This window comes from Pleurodeles waltl, chromosome 4_2 (genome assembly GCF_031143425.1).
Source record: "Pleurodeles waltl isolate 20211129_DDA chromosome 4_2, aPleWal1.hap1.20221129, whole genome shotgun sequence".
Classification (NCBI taxonomy): Eukaryota; Metazoa; Chordata; class Amphibia; order Caudata; family Salamandridae; genus Pleurodeles; species Pleurodeles waltl.
Window position 1 is genome coordinate 69,162,056 of NC_090443.1, and position 22,133 is coordinate 69,184,188.

Consider the following 22,133-nt stretch of genomic DNA (forward strand, 5'->3'; position numbering starts at 1 on the left):
GGGCAAAGACAGCCAGGCTCCGATAAAGATGTGTTTTTTTGTTTGCTCTAAAATTGCCTGCACCAGCAATGCACCAGTGATGGGAATGTGAAGAACATATGTCTTCTTACGGAATGGGCTCATACAAAATAAACAACAGGGCCCTCAATAAGCCTATTAACACTCCTCAGGTGTCTACGGGGTGGCACTGAATAATTGAGGTAGAATCTCCCCAGTATTACTTGTGAAGGTAAAAACCAAACTGGTGCTATATGGTTTCTATGGCTTCAACACTATCACCTGGCTGGAGACTGGTGAGCTTGTCGTGATTCAGGAGGAACTTTGGCTCTAAGTAAGGGAGCACCCCAGACAATGAAGAGTTACAGTGTGATACCATCCTCATGGTTCTTCTCACATTCCGTTGATGTGGCATATCTGGAAAGACTTCAAAAAAGAGACCTGCAGAAGTGTGGTAGTACCATCAGGCCTTTCTGGTTGGATCAGACAGAATAATTTTTGAAGAAGGGGGGGGCAAGCTGATGTTTAGAAAAGAGCATTGGTGATTCTCCTGAATGCACAATGATGTAAATGTTTGAAGGGGAATGATGTACGGTCCTGTTGGCACCCCCTGATTCACAATTGAGGGGAGGATCAAAGATTGCACACAAATTTGGTAGCATTAAGTGGACTAATAGTTGGGAGGAGGTTCGTTTTCAGCAGACTTCCGAAGATTCGCCCAGTTCTGCAGCCTAGTAGCCCCATTGGTGAGAGGGGCTGAAAATGGTAGAGGGCCCAGCATAACAAGCTGCATCTACTAGAGGTACTACACTGAAAGAGACTTGAGTGTTTAAGGATTGCTTTCTGTGGAGGGATGTCCCGACAAATATATTATACTAAGGGGGATGTTCGCTGTAACATGATGTTCATCACCACTTTTATTATCAATTGTTGTTTTCTAAGGCATCCATTCTCAGGATAAAATCCTTCATGGAAATAGCATAGATTTTGGGCAAAGGGGTGCATGGATGTGAATCTCACACCCTCCTTCCACCAGGTGGGAATGTCGTCCTTGCTTTGAGTTACTTAACATTCTGCACACCATGCAGTTATTTTACTTTGTGAAGCATTGCATAATTTAATGCCACAATTGTGTCACATACTTTGAGTTCTTATGTATCTAATTGTTGCTGGTGATGTTTTGCAATGTTGATAATTTGGTGAGAAAAAAAATCGTTAAGAGACACCCTGAGCAGGCCCTTCCTCTCCATCTAACTACCTCCCAGTAGTTCTGCTCCTTTTTTCTCAAAACAATGGAACACTTTTTTTCTTATTGCCTTCCAATGCTTTTCTCCTCTAGTAACCTGTTCATTCCCACTTGATGTATTAACTTAGTTAACATTTATATAGGGCAATCAAGACCAGAGAGGTGTACAGGTGCTTTACAATAAACCAGAACTGATGAAGACAAGTTAACCTGGCCTAAATGCACTTCACTTCCTGCAAAGCACTCACACATCACCGCCTTCATAAAAGCAGTAGATCACAACTGTCTATCATCCATCCTCATACTCCTTAATCTTTATGCCATGTTAGTTGATCACCCTATCTGACTTTCCTTATTCAACTCCTTAGGAGTTACTGTCTCTGCCATCAATTGGGTTAACTCGTAATTTTCAGTTGGATGTTTCACAGTTAACTGAGACTCTAAGTCATCTTTCCCAATATCAGTTGGTATTTCTCAGTGCTCCTCCTACATTCACTCTTATTATCCCTCTACACCATCCCCATTGATGACACCATCTCCTCATTTGGCACTTGTGCTACACCTATGCTTAAGACAGCCAAATATGTTTCTCTCTCTGAACGCTCTCACCCCTCATTCAGTCACACATATTAGATTTTCTCACAGCTATTAGACACAATGGCCCTCATTATGACCCTGGCGGTCCGTGATAAAGTGGCAGTAATACCGCCAACAGGCGGGCGGTAATTACCGCCAAATTATGACAATGGCGGAAAGGTCTCCGAAAGACAGCCAATTTACCACACCGACCGCCAGGGAGGAAAAAAAACCACCACACCTGTAGGCACCTACAGCCAGGCGGAAGTCTATATTCTGCCCACCATATTAAGACCCTGCAATCCGTCACCTTTTCTGGGGTGGTACCAATGACATCAAAAGCCTACCAGAAACAGAGCTCAGAAGTGAAAGAACTCACCATTGGAGACACAGGGAAGAACCACTCCGCCATGGAACCCGAACTGCATGTATTTCCAATGATATTCTACGTTCTGATCTACCACGAACACCAATGCTGGGGAAGACGACAACGGTGAGTACAGCCGCCTAGCACACAAGAGAGGGGGGGAGGAAAAAGAGAGTGACACACACACGCACCACACACACCCCATACACACAGCCAGATGCACAAGAAGCAAGTTAATCCTGCTAAATCGGCTGAATAATGCAAGTTAATCCCCCTAAATTGGCTTAATAATGCAAGGACAAAAATAATTTGCTAAAGTGTTTTGGTTTCGGGAGGGGGCAGCCCGCACAGCAGCCCATGGAGGCAGGATCACATTGCATCCGCCGGAAGTGACGGCTGCACTGTGGTGGTGGTGGGAGGCTCCTGCACATCCCCTCCACCCTTGGATGGATGCACTGTGGTGGTGGTGGTGGAGGTGGGAGGCTCCTGCACATCCCCTTGCACCCTAGGATGGATGCACAACCATGCTTGGTGGTGGGGGCTCCGTGACAGCTGCTGTTGCGTCACCACCGGCGTAGATCACCATTGGTTACTGTACCCCATAGCGGCCAATATTAAACAATGAGGAGTTGCACGGCGGTTCCCGATCGCCTCCCACCACAGCGCACAGCGTCAGCGGAATTACCTAACTTCCACCTGTCCCTCCACACAGGACAGGCGGACGCCATTTCAAGGGAGGGTAGCCCTATGGATTCATGCTGCGTCACAGGCTCCAATGTTCAGTTTGTGACAGCCTCCTCACTCTTGTGTCCCTTAGATACCTATGGCTGCGGATGAATAGGAGATGGAGACATAACCCCATGTACAGACCGCTGGTGGACTTGGCAACACTGGAGGACAGGCACATTATCCTCACCTATAGACTTGCCAGGGCCACAATCACAGAGCTAGGTGCCCAATTGGAGCATGACCTGATAGCTGCTATCCGTCACCCCACTGGGATCCCCCCTCTTGTGCAAGTGCTATCTGTACTCCATTTCCTGGCAACTGGTTCTTTCCAAGTGACAGTGGGCTTGGCAGCAGGAATGTCACAGTCAATGTTTTCAATAGTGCTGACAAGAGTGTTTGTTGTCTGCCCTGATAAAACACATGTGCAGCTACATTGTTTTCCCCCAGGTTGAGGATTTGGCCACAATGAAACAGTGAAGGCCGAGTTTTATGCAATGGGACATATCCCCAACATAACTGGGGCAATTGATGGTACACATATTGCATTTGTCTCCCCCCCCCCCGGCAGAATGAACGGGTGTTAAGGAATCGTAAGAGTTTCCACTCCATGAATGTTCAGATGGTGTGCTCGGCAGGCCAGTACATCTCCCATGTCAATGCTAAGTATCCTGGGTCTGTGCATGATGCCTTTGTCCTAAGGAATAGCAGCATTCCAAATGTGATGGGCCAACTACAGAGGCACAGGGTGTGGCCCTTTGACCCCACCCAGTAGATGTTGGTGTATGGGTATGGTGTGAGCCATATAGGATAGTGTGTGGCTTAATGTTGTGCCTCAATATTTGCAGGTGACTCTAGTTACCCAAACCTATCATGGCTGCTGACCCCTATGAGGAAGGCCAGGACAAGGGCAGAAGAATGTTATGATGAGGCACATGGGCGAACCAGAAGGATCATTGAAAGGACCTTTGACCTCCTGAAGGCCACGTTCCAGTGCCTCCATTTAACAGGTGGATCCCTGTGCTACTCACCCAAGAAGGTCTGCATGTTGCACAACCTAGCCCTCAGACGCCATGTTCCTTTTCTGCAGGAGGAGGAAACTGGAGATGCCCGTGTGGCAGCAGAAGACCCTGTGGCAGTAAGGATGAGGAGGCAGAGGTTGAGGATGAGAACAACAGAACATCAGTTATACGACAATACTTCCAATGACACACAGGTAGGACAGTGTAACTTTACATTTCAATGACTTTGGTTGTAATCTGTGTGGCAATGGCATGCTGATATTTCCCACTTTTATGCCCACTTACTGTTCTCTCTGGCAATTAATTTTGCAGATGTTGATGACTTGACATATACTCCTGGTGTGATCACAATAGCCAGCTACAGGTAATTAATCTATGATTATTCTATGTACAGTTAATTTGCAATGTTTGTACCTCTTTCAGATAATACATATTTGATATACATGACATACTCCAAATGGATTTTTTTCAAAGAGTGATTATTGATGTGCTGACATATAGGGGGCAGGTGCAATGGGATGGGGTGATGATGGAGGAAAGTCCAGGGTATTGTTCAAGTCTGTTTGTAGCACAGGTGCATTGTCCAAGGGGACATAGGAAGGGGAGCAATGGTATTTCAAGGTGGACAGGGAGACTGAGTGGGACACAAAGGTGACATTTAGGAGAGTCTAATTTCCTGGCGGGGTTCTTGGCAAGTGACTCTGGCTTCTGTCTGGATCGCAGGGAACGTTTGCGGGGTGGTTCACCTTCCGCTGGGGGAGGGGTGCCGGTGGCCTGTGAGTCCTGTGGCGGGGCCTCCTGGCCACTAGCGGCAGCGGAAGTGGAAGGCTGTTCAGATGTCTGGCTAGTGGCAGGGACCCGCTGGTGTGAGACTGCCTCCCTCATAATGTTGGCCATGTCAGCCACCACCCCTTCTATGGAGATCAGCGTGTTGTTAATGGCCTCTCCCTGATCCCCTGGTACTGTCCCTCCTGCAGCCACCTGTTCTCCTGCACGTTGTCCAGGATCTGGTCCATTGTGTCCTCGGAATGTTGATAGGCTCCCAGGATCTCGGAGAGTGCCTCCTGGAGAGTCGGTTCCCTAGGCCTGTCCTTCCCCTCGCGTACAGCACTCCTCCCAGTTTCCCTGTTGGCCTGTGCCTCTGTCTCCTGAATCGTGTGCCCACTGCCACTGACCCCAGGTCCCTGAGTGTCCTTGTGTGAGGTGTGGCCTGGGGTTCTGTAGAGGTGGGCACACTGCTGATTGATGTGTCCTCAGGACAGAGGTGTAGGTACGCTGGGTGGGTGTTGTGGTGTTGGATCCTGATAGATGAGGCTCTGTGGTGGTGGGTGCCAGGGCTTGGGTAACCGTCTGTCCAGTGGTCCCTGATGGGCCAGGTAGGTCGTCCAGATCCTGAAGACCAGAGTTACTGTCATCACTGTGGGCCTCTTCTGTTGGGGGACTGGATACTGCTGGCACCTCCTCTCCGGTGACATTGGCTGGGGTACCTCTGGGGATGTAAATGATGTGTTATGGTTAATGTGTCTGACATATTGTACATCCGTGGCTTCCCCTCTATGGGTGGATTTGCCCTGCCAGCTTTCACTTGTGTATGTTAGTGAATGGTGGGGTTGTTAGTTCTCTATGGTGTGCATGCTTTAGTGATGAGTGTCCAAGCAGGGCTGTGAGAGGTGTCCATGCATTGTTACAGCATGCAGGGCTTGGCATTGGGATGAGTGAGATGTGAGGGTGGAGTATGTGGGATGTAGTGGAGTGATGGGAGTGAGGGTGAGGGGGTGAGATGGCATGCAGGTATAGGGGGTGATAATAGTAGAGTTGACTTACCAGAGTCCAGTCCTCCTCTAACTCCGGCCAGGCCCTGAGGGTGCAGTATTGCCAAGACTTGCTCCTCCCATGCTGTGAGTTGTGGGGGAGGAGGTGGGGGTCCACCGCTAGTCCTCTGGATAGTCTTGCTGCTATGGAACGTACCTTCCCCTGTAGGTCGTTCCACCTCTTCCTGATGTCATCTCTAGTTCTTGGGTGCTGTCCCACAGCATTGACGCTGTCCACAATTCTCCTCCATAGCTCCATCTTCCTAGCTATAGATATCTGCTGGACCTGTGCTCCAAATAGCTGTGGCTCTACCCTGACAATTTCCTCCACCTTGACCCTTAGCTCCTCCTCTGTGAAACGGGGGTGTCTTTGTGGTGCCATGGGTGTAATGTGAGGTGTGTTGGGTAATGTGCTGGGGTTAGTTATGTGGACTGCGTGAGTGGTGTATAGGTGTGAGTAGTGTGTGGCTCTAATTGCGTCAGTGGTCTTGGTGTCTCTCTGTTGGCAATGATTTGTATTCGTAAGGGGTTGTGGGTAATGTGGTTGTGTGTTTTATAGTGGTGTGGGTGTGGTGTGTATATGGGTGTCAGGTGTGTGTTGTTTGAATTGTCCAATATGGTGTTGTTTTGTATGTGGGTGTCCATTGTGAGTGTGGCGGTACGTACCGCCAATGGATTACCGCTGTTGAATGTCCGCTGTGGTGATTCGTGGGTCATAATGTGGTGGGTGTAGTTCTGTTGGGGTAATGGTGTGTGTTTTGATACTGCCAGTTTATCACTGACCTTTGGTCTGGCAGATTTGTGTGTGTGGCTGAATTCTGTCAGATTGATGTGCATGTGTCATAATATGGTGAACGGCTATCTGCCGCTGCAGCAGTAAATTGCCGGCCGTCAGCGTGGCGGTAAGTGGGATTTACCGCCAATGTCATAATGAGGGCCTATATTTACTAATGCTGAATTCTTCTTAGGCAGTGGTTTCTTATTTGGATCTGCTGTATTTGTCTTTTTATTACTTCCCATCAATTTCTCACCTAGCATCTTAACATGTGTCCCTCTTTCAGAAATCTCATGGTTCTTCCCAGTTGTACCAAACAGTTAGAATTGTTATTGCTGCCACAGCTACTGCAAGTCGGTACCAAGTATTGAGTTATGTAAAATCTGACACTTCATCTCATTCAGCACTGCCAAGATATTGATTACGTTCCTTGCTCTCAAAATATTGGGTTATTGTAACAGTCTTTTTGTAGGTTTCTCTCGTTAATCTGCCCCCCCAGACAAGATTATAAACTGTGCCACACAAACGTTCTACAAGTTCCTAGTTTCACGACCCATCTCTCCTGCCATCTGACTACCTTTCTTCCTCTGTCTCTTTCGTGTAATCCTTGATCTGACCTGTTCTGCACGATAACAAACCACGCTGAGCTCCATCAATAGTTCGGTCCTTCTGCCTGATTGGTCCCCTCCACTGGAACCATCTTCCTCCAGTTATCAGTGCCAATCCTGCCATCTAGGACTGCCCCAAAGTATCACCTTCTGGCAGTGGTATGAAAACATTGATTCTGACCCCCCTCTGCCCTGACATACCTTAAATATGCAAATTACAAGTAATTTGCGTTTAGGTGTATATGTGCTTGTCTTATCCCTGTGTATACATGGACGTGCCCGTCATTTTTTGTGCCTGTATATGTCTGTTTTTCACCTTGCTGCTCATTCTCACAAACAGTGTTTCCAACTTTCATCACATGGACTAATGCTGTTTTTTTTGGTTAACCACCCACCTGCTCATGATGCTACGTACTGTTATAGATATACTGTGGAACAATCTGTTTGAAATGGTTTGCTGGGAATAAATAAATAACGAGTATCAACTGCAATACAATAAGAAGAACGATTACTAGACACTCAAAAACATATTCTGTAACCACTGACTAAATGTGCCACACTGTCACTTCTGATTACTGAATGCTCGCTCCCTTTATACTGTCTTCAAGTACATAAGACAGTTTCTCCCTTCTAACATATGGCCACATAATCCTGTGGTCCTCTTTGGGACATGTGAACGCTTAACATTGTGCCTTCGGTGCCACCAACATATATTTCGTGGTTTGTACCACTAAGGGACAGATAATGATGTGTCCCTTAATTTCTACTGTTATTTCAAAGTTTTGTGTGCCTTAAAATTACCAGTGGGCGTCTTAATTTGGTTTTCTCAGTGCCATTAACACAAGCGTAATTCTGTACCCCAGTGCTACTAATGGTCATATAATGCTCTGCCCTTCTTTTCAGGTTATTACAGAATTACTGTTTGACTCTATTATTTATAAACATCCATCCCCCATATATCACTCATGTAATGCTGTGCTCTACTCAGTGATGGATAGTGCTTGTAGAACTCCACTCTTTCACCAGTGATACGTGTTCGCCTAAAAGGCATATCAGATGTGCTTTTAGGTGTGCCCCCGGAATATCGAAACCACAATATCAATGGAAAACAATATCAAGGACAGAATATTGAAAATAAAATAGCGACAGGTAAGTAAGGCTAGATTTTCTATATCACGCTTCACATATACATGTTACATATATCTTCAAGGCAGGTAGCTGTGGATTTAGGGTTAGTAAATCCATACTTACTTTTCAATAGTTGGTCCCACAATGGTTTGTCCTCGATATTTTTGTACCAAAATATTGTTGGGATTGCTAGTCAGTAGTAAAACTTTTTTTAAAGACTGTGCAAAGATAAGATTAACATGTGTAACAACACCTGGCAACCCTTGGTATTTGTTCTTCTGTGTTCGTTTATATATGCATCTAATCCCATTATTCTGTGGTATGCCTCATATTTTCTATACAGTCTTGAGACTGATCTTTGTCTGAAAATCTCTCTGAATTACATCCTGCCCTCTACAAAATGAGGATTACAATTCTGTTTTTCTGCAGCATTGAGCAACTTCATTCAAAGCCTCTTCTCGACTCACTCTGCATACGTTGAAAACAAAAGGTCCCCTTCGTTCTGATCTTGTGTGTTTTTTTTACTAACTATGTTGTTTTCCCCTGAATGAGCTCAATGATGCAAGCTCACTGAGGTTTCTACTGTGTTGGTGTTCATGTGATCCCAGTACTGTCGGCTTTGAGGTGAGGAGCCAATGTGCACCCCTAATTAATGAGAGTTGCCCCTGCCCACTATATTTGGGCTACAAAAACTGATGGCGCTGGTAGTATAATTGTAGCGAAAAGAATGGCCTTTATACCTGTACTCCAGTGCAAGAACTGCCTATGATTTCCCCTTTGTAAAGATCTTTCTTGTCTCTTTTAAGAGAGCCTTTAATCCCATCATGCATGTGACATGTATGAAGAGGGACTGTATTTGTATGGGGGGAGTCTGTTGAGTTGCTTGGGAGTATGCTAGGCGTTGTAATTTATAAAGGACTACCCGTGTTTGGAACCCAACATGGCTGACTTTGTACAGTGCTTTCCATGACACCTGCTAGATCTGGCAGCAGGCAAGTTATACATTCCTTTACATCCTGCACTGATTATAGGGTCCCTGTTGGTTGGGGAGGTAGCCTCTTGCCCTTTTTAACATAGATGCACTTACTCTTCCAGGGTGATACCAGCTCCCCCTCTTTCTGTTGTGATCTTTTAGGACCAATAACCATTTACTTTGGGCCAGCTCAACCCTCCTCAGAGGCTTACAGTGAACCATAATCCCTGCATGTCCTTATCACACTGTGGCCTCAGCTTTCTAGGATTGGTGGGGTCGCTCAGGATTCGAATAGTCTAGGCAGAGTTAATGGCCACGGCTGGCTACAAGTACTTTATCCCTTGATTAGTACGTTGTTCCACGTTTCTGTAGACATTCAAGGAGATGCTGCACAGCAGTGTAGCAGTGAAGCCTTGTGATCCAGGTACAAAAACATTCTGGTTGCTATCTCCTTTCCAAAAAAAGACTACATTTGGGCGAAGCTGGATGAATCTGTGACTGACCTGCCCAAGGAAGAATATCTGTGTGGCAAGTTGAAGCTGGAATGCGACGTCTCAGAAGTGACCAAGTTCCAACCAGGTACAGTGCCCAGCTAACAGACAACTCTTGTTAGAGACGGCCGTTGAATTGCCACTGCTCCAGTTACACATGGTCATCCCCAGCCAGCTGCTCTAGATTCATCAACCACTGCACATCACCATTAGTTTTACCTTACCCATTAATGCCATGAGCTCCTTGCTTAATTACGAAAAATTGACAAAGCTGATAGTCTTGGCTTTCAATTGTAAAAGGTTTTGACATTCTGCTAGGGATTCCATATTTTGGGCCCATCTACTCTTTACATTTGGTGCAAAGATCCCTGGGGTCATTGATTTTTCAACCTGAAGAGTTGGGAGAGTTCACAGATAATTAAACGCTGGTCCAACTCATACATTCTACCAATACTTTAACCCGACTGGATGAATGAACCCTTGCTAATAGGTGAATTTACCAAGTAAAAATGTGAGCAAGATGGAGCTGGACGCCAAATGAAGGTCTTTTAAAATACATAATTCCCTACTAAGCAGGGCCACTGGTATTCTGCAGTAATGGAGGACCAAAATATTCAGAAGTGTTGATTTATGTGGTAATACGATGCAAATTATGTAGCATATTACAGCATAGAGACACCTGTAAAAGTGTTGGTGGATCTTTTTCTATGTTATCTGTACTGTGGTTACAAGAACGCAAATTATAGTCTCTCATAACAGTTAAGTTAAAGCCCTATATCGCTGGAATGATATAGTCTTTCTTCTATGTTGGCTTTAAAACTTAGGGCCTTATTATGACCTTGACGGAGGGGTTTCCTCCATCACAAATGTGGCAGCTATCCCGTCCTCCGTCTTATGATTCCATTATATTCAATGGAGATCGTAATACGGTGGACGGGATATCCTACACATTTGTGATGGAGGAAACCCCTCTGTCAAGGTTATAATGAGGTCCTTAGTGTTTTTTCCATGTTAGAGACCAGATTGAAGTCCAGTTTTATGTCACCTGAGTGTCTCGTCCACATCTAACATTTTTAGGGTTGGAAATCTGGTCACCCTACCAATTGTAAAGGACCACCCGTCCCCTACATTGTAGTAAAAGATTGCAGCACACATTCCTACGGTTGGGTGCAGTTGGGGGCTTTAAATAAAAAGGATGTGGGTGCTTGTTACTCTCCCCCATACTGAGACCCAGCTAGTGTCTGTATCTCTCATTTCGCTGCACTAGACATATAGTATTGGGTCCCACTGAGCAGCGCTACTTTAGGGAAAAGGGGGCATCCTAGACCCACAACCGTTTGCTTCTAGCACCCAACAACAGCCTGCCAGCACGATCTGAACGTCCCATCCCTTTTTGGCCCCTTGCTTTACATAGCTCAGTGGGTGCAGGTGCATTTGGGCCACAACTGTGGACAGGTGATCCTCAGCAGCAAAGTTGAGTGAGGCCGGATGGAGCAGGAGACCAACCCACTGAAGTAAGCAGTGCAGCACCGAGCCACTGCTGCCTACCCCTGATTTTGAGGGGAAGCGCAAGTCATCTTTTTGTGGAAGAGACCCGACCGTGTGGCCATCGAGCCAAACCTATACTGCAGACTGCATTTGTTTTGAGGACACAAAGCACAGTTCTCAGATGAACAGAGAAGAAAACAAAAACAAACATTTATAATGCAATGGGTCCTGCGTTTGCTCGAATTAGAGCTATTGACGTTGGACGTTTCTTGCCACTTAAATTGAAAATGAAAAGTACAGTTGATATAAGCAAGCTGATTCAAAGCACCATGGCTGCCATGAGCATGAGCGCGAAGGAGAGATACAAAAGGAAAAAGAAATTTGTTCGCAAACGTATCGGCAATCGTACAATTATCTATGTAATAGGGTTGGTGTCCAATGCAGTAACAAAACCCCCTCAAGGAGGGACAAATGTAAAGCATTTACCAATGATAGCAAAGGATTTTTGAAAGGCAAGCTCACGAACGAGTGAAAGTGATGGGCGTCCAGTGGGTGTGGTTAAATACCACAAGACTTACAACAGGTCAAAATGCTTGCGTGCTCGACCTGAAAAGCAAGACAGATAAACTACAAAGGAAAATGACAAGGGTGTAGTAAGACATTCTGGTGAAAAGGCCATGCACCAACTTTGACACAGCCATACCTGAGAAGGCCTCACACAACAACCAGAGGAGGAAGTAGAAGAAAACAAGCACAAGTCAATCCACACTAAATGGCTGAGTGGAGAAAGGGATAAGTGTGACACACCTGCATGGCGGATGACACAAAAGAAGTACCAGCACCACTATGACTGCCAGCACCTTGATGACAGCCGTTCCCCTGTTAAGCGAGCTGGTCAACCCAGCCACGGCAGCTCCAGTAAGGAGGACATGGATTTGCCACTTCAGTAACTCTTTTAGGGCCATGAGGTAAACAGATGGGACAGTCAACATACCCCTCCTGCTACACTTTGCAGAGAGAAATATAAAGCTATTTGAAAGCCTTACGGCAACGGGGCTAACTATGATGCAACCATTATGGGGTTCAATGCTCACATAGATTTCTAGCTAAACCCAGATTATGAGCAGTATAAACCGAGGCAGGCCTGCCAGAGGGTGGTGGAGAAAACTGACAGATTTTATGCCTTACTGAGGGAAATGGCGTGCACATGCACGGATGACGATCAGCCAAAAGAAGGACACAAATCGTACAGTGGTGGCAATTGTCCACACTGTGATGTTTGATCCTGTGAAAACCATGATCCAAACTGGAGGACATCCTCATCCTAGCCAGTTCCCATAAACTGGCAAACTCCTGGGCGGAAGAAATGGAAGTTGTCCTAACGTGGGGACCTGCAACGTCAAGCATGGTGAGAACAAAGCCTGTCAAATTGGAGACAATAGGAGCGGTACGAAGAAGACCTGCACTGACACCACCAGCGCAAAGGGGACTGCCCAACTACTGCAAGAACTGCAGCTGGACTCCCCTGCAATGGACAAATGCCCACCTCCAGTACGTATGCCGAAGTGGAGACCAAGCACAAACCAGGCAGGAGGAGAAAGCAACCTCTGCCCTCCAGAGGATGACACTTGAAGACCAACAATAATAGCAATAGCCAGGCAACCCAAGTGCCTGGTTAGCTGCGAGGCATGGCGGAGATGAAACCAAAGTTTAAAAGGTATTTCTAATCTTGTACACCACTCCAGGAGAACAAGATATTGGCCGATGGGGACACTAAGTGGTAACCTGAAATGTCACCTAGTTCAAGAAGGTTGATCTCCAGTAAGAACTGGGGAGCTATACCACCTACCTCTGGGAGCCCTGAGTATGGAGGATGTGGCTCAGATATGCTGACTTTACCGAAAGGAAATGGCTTGACACCAGTCATCGACCTACAGAGAGCTGGGGGCCTACAGGGATAGTCTAGTGAAAGTCAAAAGCCAAGCCAGAGAAGTGAAAAGTCTCCACCTGTGCCCCCAGTTCAAGGCTTAAAAACTGTGTGTGTTTCATGACAAGAAGGAGGACTAGAGCCAGAGGTAGCTCAGTGTTTCTCAATCTTTTGATTTCTGTAGAGTCCCGCTATATCATTACTGACCTCAGGAGTCCCAGTGAAACATTATTGGAACCTAGGGACCTCCCACTGAGTTATTACTGGAAGCAGGGGGCCCCAACATAAGCAACTTCGATGTTTTGACCCGCAAAACAATACACAGAAATACAGAAACAAATAATGAGATAATTTAGTTAATTCACAAATGTTTAAAAAATCTAAATTTTTATTTTAATGGGAAAGTTGTAGCTTTGCTATATTCAATTGAAGCCAACCATTATCCATACTGTATTCTGTCTGAGGCACTTTCATTGTTCTCTCAGATTAATCTGAGGATACCAACTTAATTCGTTTTTCACATTTTCATTTTGCTTCTTTATTTTTATAAGCTTTATTAATCTGTGAATATTATTTAATTTTCTAAACAGTCGCAGACTCCCAAGGGTTCGCAGACCACAGGCTAAGAACCAGTGTTGTAGCAGATAACCACATCATGCACCCTACAGCCAGGCATGGCCAAGGGGTTAAATAAAGGGGATGTAGGCTCTTGTGGCTAACTCCCACTCCGAGACCCAAATGATGTAGGTCCCCATTTTGCATAGCACCAGGTGTCTAGTCTTGGGCCCCACTGAGCAAAACTACACCGATAAGCGACCACATGGTTCTTGCTAATTATTATACTGCAAATCACCATTCCCTCTGATGTATACCTAGATCCCAAAAATACTGTGAGGCAACCTTAGAGTGGTTTGAGGCATTTTACCCAAAAAAGACAGATGTGTAAATAAAATATATAAAAACACAATATTGTTTTTTCTACACGAAGGTAGTGGTAGTCTATTTTCAGGGCCAAGTCGGGGGTAAAGGCAGGTAGATGGCATCTATCCACTATTTACCCAGGGTGGATGCTGTATTCCTTCCAAGAAGTTAGGTCCCAGTGAAGTAAGCTGAACTTGTCCTGGTGTAATCTTCCGACACCCACCGAGCAACAAAGTGGTGGCAGTGGAGAGGCTTTTTTATTTTCTTGTCCAGCTGGGCCAAGACAAAGGACTGATTTAACGGCCATTGGCTCTCCTTTTGTGCAGTACAATCCTGTCTGTGATCAACCTACAGCCTCACAACTATGTGCAAGAGCAGTGGAGGGGGAAACTAAGGCATACAGCTTGTCATTACTTCACAAGCTTTTAAGAGAAATTAGGATGTGGAAGTTAGCTTTTGACTTTATTACATCCCCACAAAGTCATTTGAATACCCTTTTTAAATTATTTTGCAGTTGCCACTTCCTGTGATGCCACATGCAATGTGATGCGCCGTGATGTCATGTGCTGTGATGTCATTTGCATACTGACTAAATTGGTTATTCCCCCACCCCACTTCTTTTTAGGTCGAGCCTAGGCAGCGCTTGTGCTGCCTCGTTGAGATGGTTGTATGTACTTTGTGGGCTTACAGCCAATCCACTGCTCTTCACTTGTTTGTTTCAGTATCCTTCAAAAATCATTGCTTTCAAGTGGGTATTTGTTCCCATTTGTCCCTCCTTTTTGTTGTTTGTTCCCTCCCATGGAGCAGGCCCCCAGGACTTGTACTCTTCCACTTGAGTGCATTTAGGTTTGTTCTTGTACACTATTTTTTTCTTTGATTTCTAGAAGGTGGCATCGGAAGGCTCTCTGGTCACACAGATGCTCCGCCTGCCTTTTGATTTTGAGCACGATTGAAAACAATCCTTGCTCACAGCTATTTAGATTATATGTGTGCAGTGTACCTGTTGTATGCATTTCCGAAAAAAACAAACTACAACCAGTCTTGCTTTACCTCCACAGCATCTTTTAATGAACCTTTGTAAAACGTTTCATTATTTAGAAGCCAAAACGTTTTCTGTTTCCGGTTATCTCTTCTGCTTTCTCACATCTTTTTTTCTTTCCATCATCCTTTACCTTTTCTCTTTCTGTAGTTTTTTTCACTTTCATTGTTTTTATCCTTCCCTCCCTCATTGAATAGAGATCTCAGTTAAGTATCTCCTTCAATTTACATTTCAAGTTCTGTGTTTCTCACTTCTACACCTTTCTCTTCTTGCACAATGGTAAAACACAACAGATACGGGAAAGCTTTAGATTATATATACAGTCTAAGCATTTTAATATTATTTATTTGCTTGTTTTGTATAGTGTGACCTTCACCAAGATGGGTTTCAGAGCGCTGATTCAAGCTAAAGTGTGTTGTACAATAATTAGTAACTTTATGGATTAATGAGTCTGGTAACACAGCTCTGGGATGAGATCTGCTACTTTTCACGGTCTCCACAATTGAGGGTTATTTTCCACAACTGAATGGCAGTGCAGTTGCTGCATGAAGTATCTGGGACACCAAATATTGTACAACACTGGCCATGAAAGTCACTTCATAGATCTACTCTGACTTCTTCACTGCCACACCATTCAGTGCCCAGGGACAGGGAAAGGCACCATGGCACAGCTCCAGTCCGGTCCCTCCTGATAAACAAGATCCCTTGCCATGCTCCCAGTTGTTGAGGCAAAACGGCATGAACTACTACCCAAGCTCTTCTTCTAGAAGTGCCCTTGTCCTGCGAAGGGATCTTGTTTGGTCAGATACCCCGCTCACAAGAATGGTTTTGTCTGGCTGGCATACCAGTCATTCCACAGTACAGTCATCTCCTCTTTCTGCAGCACCCCAAAGAGAACAGGAAGGAAGTGCCTGTTATGCAGTTTACAGGGGGGTCTGTGACCAACCCCTGTTGACATTTGCTGGCCATGTACACAGCACTTAAAAGGACAAATGTTGTGCTGAGCAGACCGACCCTACTACTGCAACAGCTAGAAGGGGAATGAGACACCTCAATTCAGGGGAGGTGTGCACAGACAGTACTACTGTGCAGTACCCAGCCTGGCGTTACTACGGGCATCCCGTACCTTTTTTAAGAGAGACCAGTTTCAATCCTGAATACTATGCAAAGACAGCTCATGCTATTGTACTTAGTTTGCCCAATATGACTGTACGCAGCCTAAAACGCCACACAGCTTGCCCGGTCCCTCATATTATGGGCAAATTAATTCTGCTAACGTATAGACATCACCCCCTAAAAATGTTCCTGGGTCGTGTGTTTTGGGGGGCAGTTCTTCTTTTCTGGACAAAATGGACCATGTCAAAATATTCTGCAACATGAATACACCTGCCCAAAAAAAAAAAGGAACATTTGACTTTTGTCAAGAACACCATTCTTTGTCACAAAACAATTCACAGAAATATGCATGTATTTGTGTAAACATACTTTTGTGTGTATATGTGTTTTTTTTACGTGTGTCAACGTTTCTCTCTGGGGTTTTTGATGTGTGTTCCTGTGTGTGTGCCTATGTGTTTATCTATGTGTGCCTTTGTGTGTGCATGTGGATATATGTGTCTGAATTAATGTGCGTGTATGGACATCTCTGTAAATGTGTCTCTACGTGTGAATATCTATGTGCGGTGTTCATTATGCATGTGTGCGTTTGTTCACCTGGGTGTGTATATCTGTGCGTGTGGAGGAGAGCAGGCACATGTTCCACAAGGGTTGTCGTGATACTGATGTGCCCCGAGAGGAGTACATTATCCCGAGACACCTTAAAGTACTTAAAAGGATATTTTAAAGGCTGTTGTGTCTCGAAGCAAACCTGTCAGACGGTTTAGGACCTGTGGGCCTGAACATTAACTCCAGTCTGGCTCAGACAGACTTGGGAAGGGGAGAAAGGAATTCACAGAGTGCCCCTGTTCATCTTGAATCTGCTTTTCCCATTGTTGCTTTCTTCCCCTCCCTCTGCTTGTACCTCTAACCACCATTGCCCCTCTCCGCCACAAAAAAAAGCATTATGGCTGCATCAGAGCTTTTTTATTTTCTTTACTTTCAAAATATAAAAGTTCTCTGAAGTGGTCAATTCTAAAAGCGTCATAACACCTTTTAGGTCACAGCCTAAACTGCTGAAGACATCTTGGGGACATTAAGAAGGTTAATTTATGAATGCATCCTACCCGTTGCCTACCATTGGCTTTGTGATTTGTAACTCACATTTTCTGGCTTTCTATTTGCTGGCTTTATCTGCTGTAGGCTGTCCAGCTCTTGTAGTTACAAACCTGCCTTCTTACATGGTGCCACCATGTGTCACACGGTTTTGGCTCCCTTCGCAGTTACCAGGTGAGGAGCCGAAATCACACAGTGACAGGGGAAATGAACTGAATACCACTGTAAACAGTGGGTTTCCTGCTCGTTCTCGGAGGCTATAAGTAGCCGATGTCCATAGGTGTGAAAACACCCCAGGACATCGACCACAGCCCCCATGCTCTTTGTTTTTTCATGAGGGAGTGGGGGCTTGGTGAGGGGCCGAGTGCCTCTTAGTTAGCTCTTGTTACCAGGCCTCGTCCCCTCCAGCGTCCCACCTCCTCCTCACACTGTGAAAACGTTTTGTAAGTTGGTAGGTATGTAGTTATGTAGGCGCACCATACATGGTGCCAACAAAATGACACAACTGACTTTTTTTTATATAACTTAGCCGTGCTACACAGTATTAGGAATGGTGTACAGCATAGCAAAATACTATTGCAAAAGGAAATAGGGCCCAAAGGCAAGAAATGTTGGCTTTATCAATGGTTGCTTTAGGACGTGTGCCCAATTTCACTGTACAGCGCGTTTCCTTCCCAGTGTATATTCTCTTTTTGACATCCTACTCGGTCGTTAATATGTCTGCTTCCCTTTCCAGTCGGTATTATAGTCTGAGCATTATGTTGTCCGCAGCATGCAGCACTTTAAAATAAAAATCGAAGTATTCACAATTTCCACGTGCTCGTTCTTTCACCGGTAGCGTGCTTTAATTTCTCTGCTGTGGTCTTTCCTCGCTTTCCATGCCTTTCTGTCGTCTGTGCATACGTCCGTCTTCCCTCTCTATGACGCCGGGCCGTCTCTAGGACCCCGCAGCCCTCGCCCGCTCCTCGCACCGACTTCCTGCTGCGGTGCTCGGGTACTGCACCGCCCCCTCGCCGCTCTGCTGCCCCGGGGTCTCGGTCTGATCCCAGGTCGGGTCCGCTCCCTCCACCCTGCGGAGAATGTGAAAGCAGAGGAGCCCGGGGCAGAGACAGGCGAAAGGCCTGCGGAGGGTTAGCGACAGGTGAGCACAGGTGAGGTCCGTTAGAGAGAAAGTGACGGGGCTCCCTGAAGGCCGCAGGTGAGCGGTCTGGGGATGAAGTCAAGGGGACAGGTGAGGCAAAAGAGAGGTTAGGTAGGTGGGAGGCCGTTGGGCGGGGGTGTGGCACTACTGAGAGACCCACGGGGACGGTGAGGAGTCCACCAATGAGAAGGTCCTCTGGATGATGGGTGCAGAGGCTACCGGGTATGGGGAGTAGTGAGAGTCCCGGAGGAAGGTACTGGATAGGTCGGGATGTGTAGGAAAATATGTAAAACTACAGATGCTATTAGACTGAAGTGTGTGTGTATTAGCTGACTTTAAAAATATGTGATATGTTATGTTGCGGTGTATAGACAAACTTGAGCGCAACTACTGCCAATAATTATGGTTAGTGTAATAATGCTTCTGGGCGAACAGTCTGTCCCTTAGAATTCACATAAGTGAAATTTCGCCGCTTAGAAGAAACCCCTCACGCCTCCATTAGTCCAAACCCCAGTTCCCTATTTTATACTAATTTTGAACAGTTTTCCACACGTTATGGCTAATCCAATGTCTGGAAGATCTGAAGTGGGTTTGGAAAAAGTTAGTTCCACGTTAGTTGGGGGGTAGGGTGAGCAGAACCTGTGAGTGTAATGGTGGTGGGAGGGGGAGGGGGTGTAGCAGGTAAATTGACAGGTGGTAAAACCTTGGAGAGGAATACTACTGGGGATTCGACAGTGACACGAGCAGTCACTTATTGGAGGAAAGCCGATCTGTTTTGCCGAGGAGGAGCCCAGGACAGATATCTGTCAGTAAGGGTGGATGAGCGGTCACATGTCGGTGAGACAGTTGATGATGTAGAGGACATCAGACTTTGATGATGAGGATACAAATCAGGCATTGGGAGGCAGGAATAGATAGTGCACATACTGGGGTAGAATAATAGGAATCATGGCACTTATTGGAGAGAAAGAAATATTGAGCAGTGGTGGATTATTCCGATGGGGTAGCAAGACAGATGGCGAGGGAAGCAGATACAGATTTAATGCAAATGCTGATAGGGAACGGTGTTGAGCCGTGCCAGAATTGGCGCAAGATGTGGACTTTCGAGCCTCTATTTGATTGTGTTTGTTACGGAGTTTCACACGGAAGTCGAATGTCGTTTACTTTGCATGTTGACAAATAACCTGAAGGGGATAAGGTGTTTGGAGAAAGGTTTAGATGGACTGTATTTTCTAGTGTGAATGTATTTGGAGCAGTTCTCAATACGTTTGTCATTGCTACTTTGTGACGTGTGGGAGCGTCCCTTGAACATGCGGTGAGATGGGTTTACTTGAGGGAATCATTGATGATGACAGTTAGGAGAAGAGGGACCGTGCTGTGTACATGGCATTGTGCGTCGTGTTGATGTAAATGGGTACAACGTTCATAGTTGGCTTCGTGGTGTATGCTGTGAGTTTAGAGTGCCTTGTTGTCAAAGAGTTGTGAGATGTGCAAGCATGGAGCGTTGCCAGCGCATTGGCGTTTGCACAGGATGTGATCTGCAAGAAATGTGTTTCGGTGGTGGGGTTTCCATGGTTTATGATGGTTATCAAGGGTTTCTTTTGTTTTTGCATAAGGTGAATGATTTATTTCAATTTTCCCGATGAGAGGGCTTCTCTTGTGTGATGTGTGTAGAAATGCCTTGCTCACAAGTGTTGTGTGTTTTTTTTTTTTTTAGTATAATGGCGATCCAGGGTGCCTTGTTCACATGGTATTGTGATATGTGGTGTGTACCAGCGGGTTACATTGGTAGTTGTTTGCAGAATGTATGATTTGCATGGGTCGTGCTTTGTTGGCCTTGTTAGGATCTTATCTCAAATTGATAGAGGGAGCATTTTTTTATTTATTGGCAAGGTATATTTTGGCTAAGGGGGTGACATTCTTATGGTTGTTTGTTTGATGCCTGTTAGGGTACTCGGCTTATGATGATTTTATGATGTGTGTGGAGTACCTCGTGCTTTTGATTGTTTAGTTGATGCATTCGTTCTGTAGAGTGTTCTCTTGTGATTATTTATTGTTTGTTTGATGATCTGGGAGGAGAGCACTTTTTTTGCATGGTGTGTACCGAAGGTACCATGCTGATGATGGTTGTTTGCTTGATGAATGACCTCTATAGAGGTTTCCCTGCTGATGGTAGTTTACATGATGGTCTTGTTTCTGGGTTTCAAAAGGGGTAACACCAAAAACATTTTTGTAACATATGTCTATTTTGTGTGATAGTTTAAAAAAAAAAAAAAGTTTGACATTTTGTATTGTTATGGCTTTCAGCAACCAATTAAGATTGCTGTGTACAGAGAGTGCCTTGGTGATGGATGTACGCCTGGTAGATGGTTGTTGGTTTGTTGTATTGTTTGTTTTGAGTGTTCCCTGCTGATTAATGTCTGCAGACAAGCTGACTTTTTTCATCTGTTTCCCACCCCCACCTGCATATCCTGGGAGTCCTCACGCTGTTGCGGATCTCTTTTTTTTTTTTTCTTCATTCCGCCCCCCTCTTTGCGACATCCTGTTTTCAAGCATTATTTTTTTCTTTTCATTTGCCGCTTCAGGGATATGGGTTCAGATTTCACAACGGCGAAATTGCGCCTCAAGGGAGCCACGAGAGGTGTTTGTTTAGAGTTCTTATTGCGATTAAAAGCCCCATTTTGTTGTGATGGGAAAAACGTAAATAGGCCTTAGTTTAAAAGATGGAAGCTGTGCACTAGCGGATTTCATAAATTTGTTTGACTTTCGACATCATATAAAGGGTTAGAGATGCGACCCGCCTTAAATCTTCCATTTGCTTGGCGACATTTGAAACCAGTGCGTGCGATTACAATATAGATATTTTTTATTTGCTTCAGCGACGCGAGACGCCTGCTGGCTTTCGTTGTTAAATTATTTATTTCGTAAGCATTTCAAAGTCGGAGCCTCGGTTTCCCTGCTGGGACGGTTGATCTGGGCCGTAAAGTAAAGGCACGGTGCCTCGGCAGCTGGAACGCCTGCAGAGGCCACTTGTGTGTGTGTTTTTTATATTAGCATCATTTTACCTTTTGTTGGGTGTGGAGCTGACGGCAATGGAAGTAACAGGTGCCTCGGGTGACGTGAATCCAGCCCTGTGGTGAGGTGAGATGACATGGTCTGTCGTAGGTGAGGCCGCCCTCCAACTTTCTTTTCTCCTTTGTCTGCCTGGTCTAGTGAAACTCACTCTGCATAGGGCCGGAGAACTGGACGATGGGTAGCTTAGTAGGTTGGCAAAACGTTCCAGTCCCCAGTCCACCCCCCCATCCCGCTCCTCCGTAGAGCTCAGTCATCTATAGCTGTTGAATTGTTTACATTTTACAAGCATTGGCAAAGCCAATAGGTCCGCCTATATGAGTTATTGGCTTGACACTGTGTTTTGCCATTTTGTACACCAGTGTGTTTGCTGTTCAGCATAGCTAAAAGGGCGTGGCGTGAAGTGCCATAGAGTGGAGTCGGGAAGTAATGTCCTAGAGTTGATATGTTGGAATACAGTGTTGTGGAGTGGGGGGATAGAGTGTCACAGGGTTGAGTAGAGTTCAGTGGCAGAGCGTGCTGTAGAGTGCAGTGTTGCAGAGTTGAGAGGTGTAGCATGGAGTGAGATGGAAAAGGGTGGAATGGGTTGGAGTGGATTGTGGTAGTGGGGTGGATTG

General features: G+C 45.6%; 1 protein-coding gene across 5 annotated transcripts in view; it reads left to right on the forward strand.

Annotated features, from left to right (window-relative positions):
* Positions 1 to 18,223: 18,223 nt before the first annotated feature.
* Positions 18,224 to 22,133, forward strand: part of BAZ2A (bromodomain adjacent to zinc finger domain 2A) — an 867,588-nt gene continuing 863,678 nt past the window's right edge. The window contains exon 1 of one of the 5 annotated variants that reach the window (XM_069230685.1): positions 18,224 to 18,454. The gene's annotated coding sequence lies outside the window, so the exon portion shown is untranslated. The remainder of the gene's footprint in view (positions 18,455 to 22,133) is intronic. The other 4 variants (XM_069230689.1, XM_069230688.1, XM_069230687.1 and 1 more) reach the window with 4 other exon arrangements.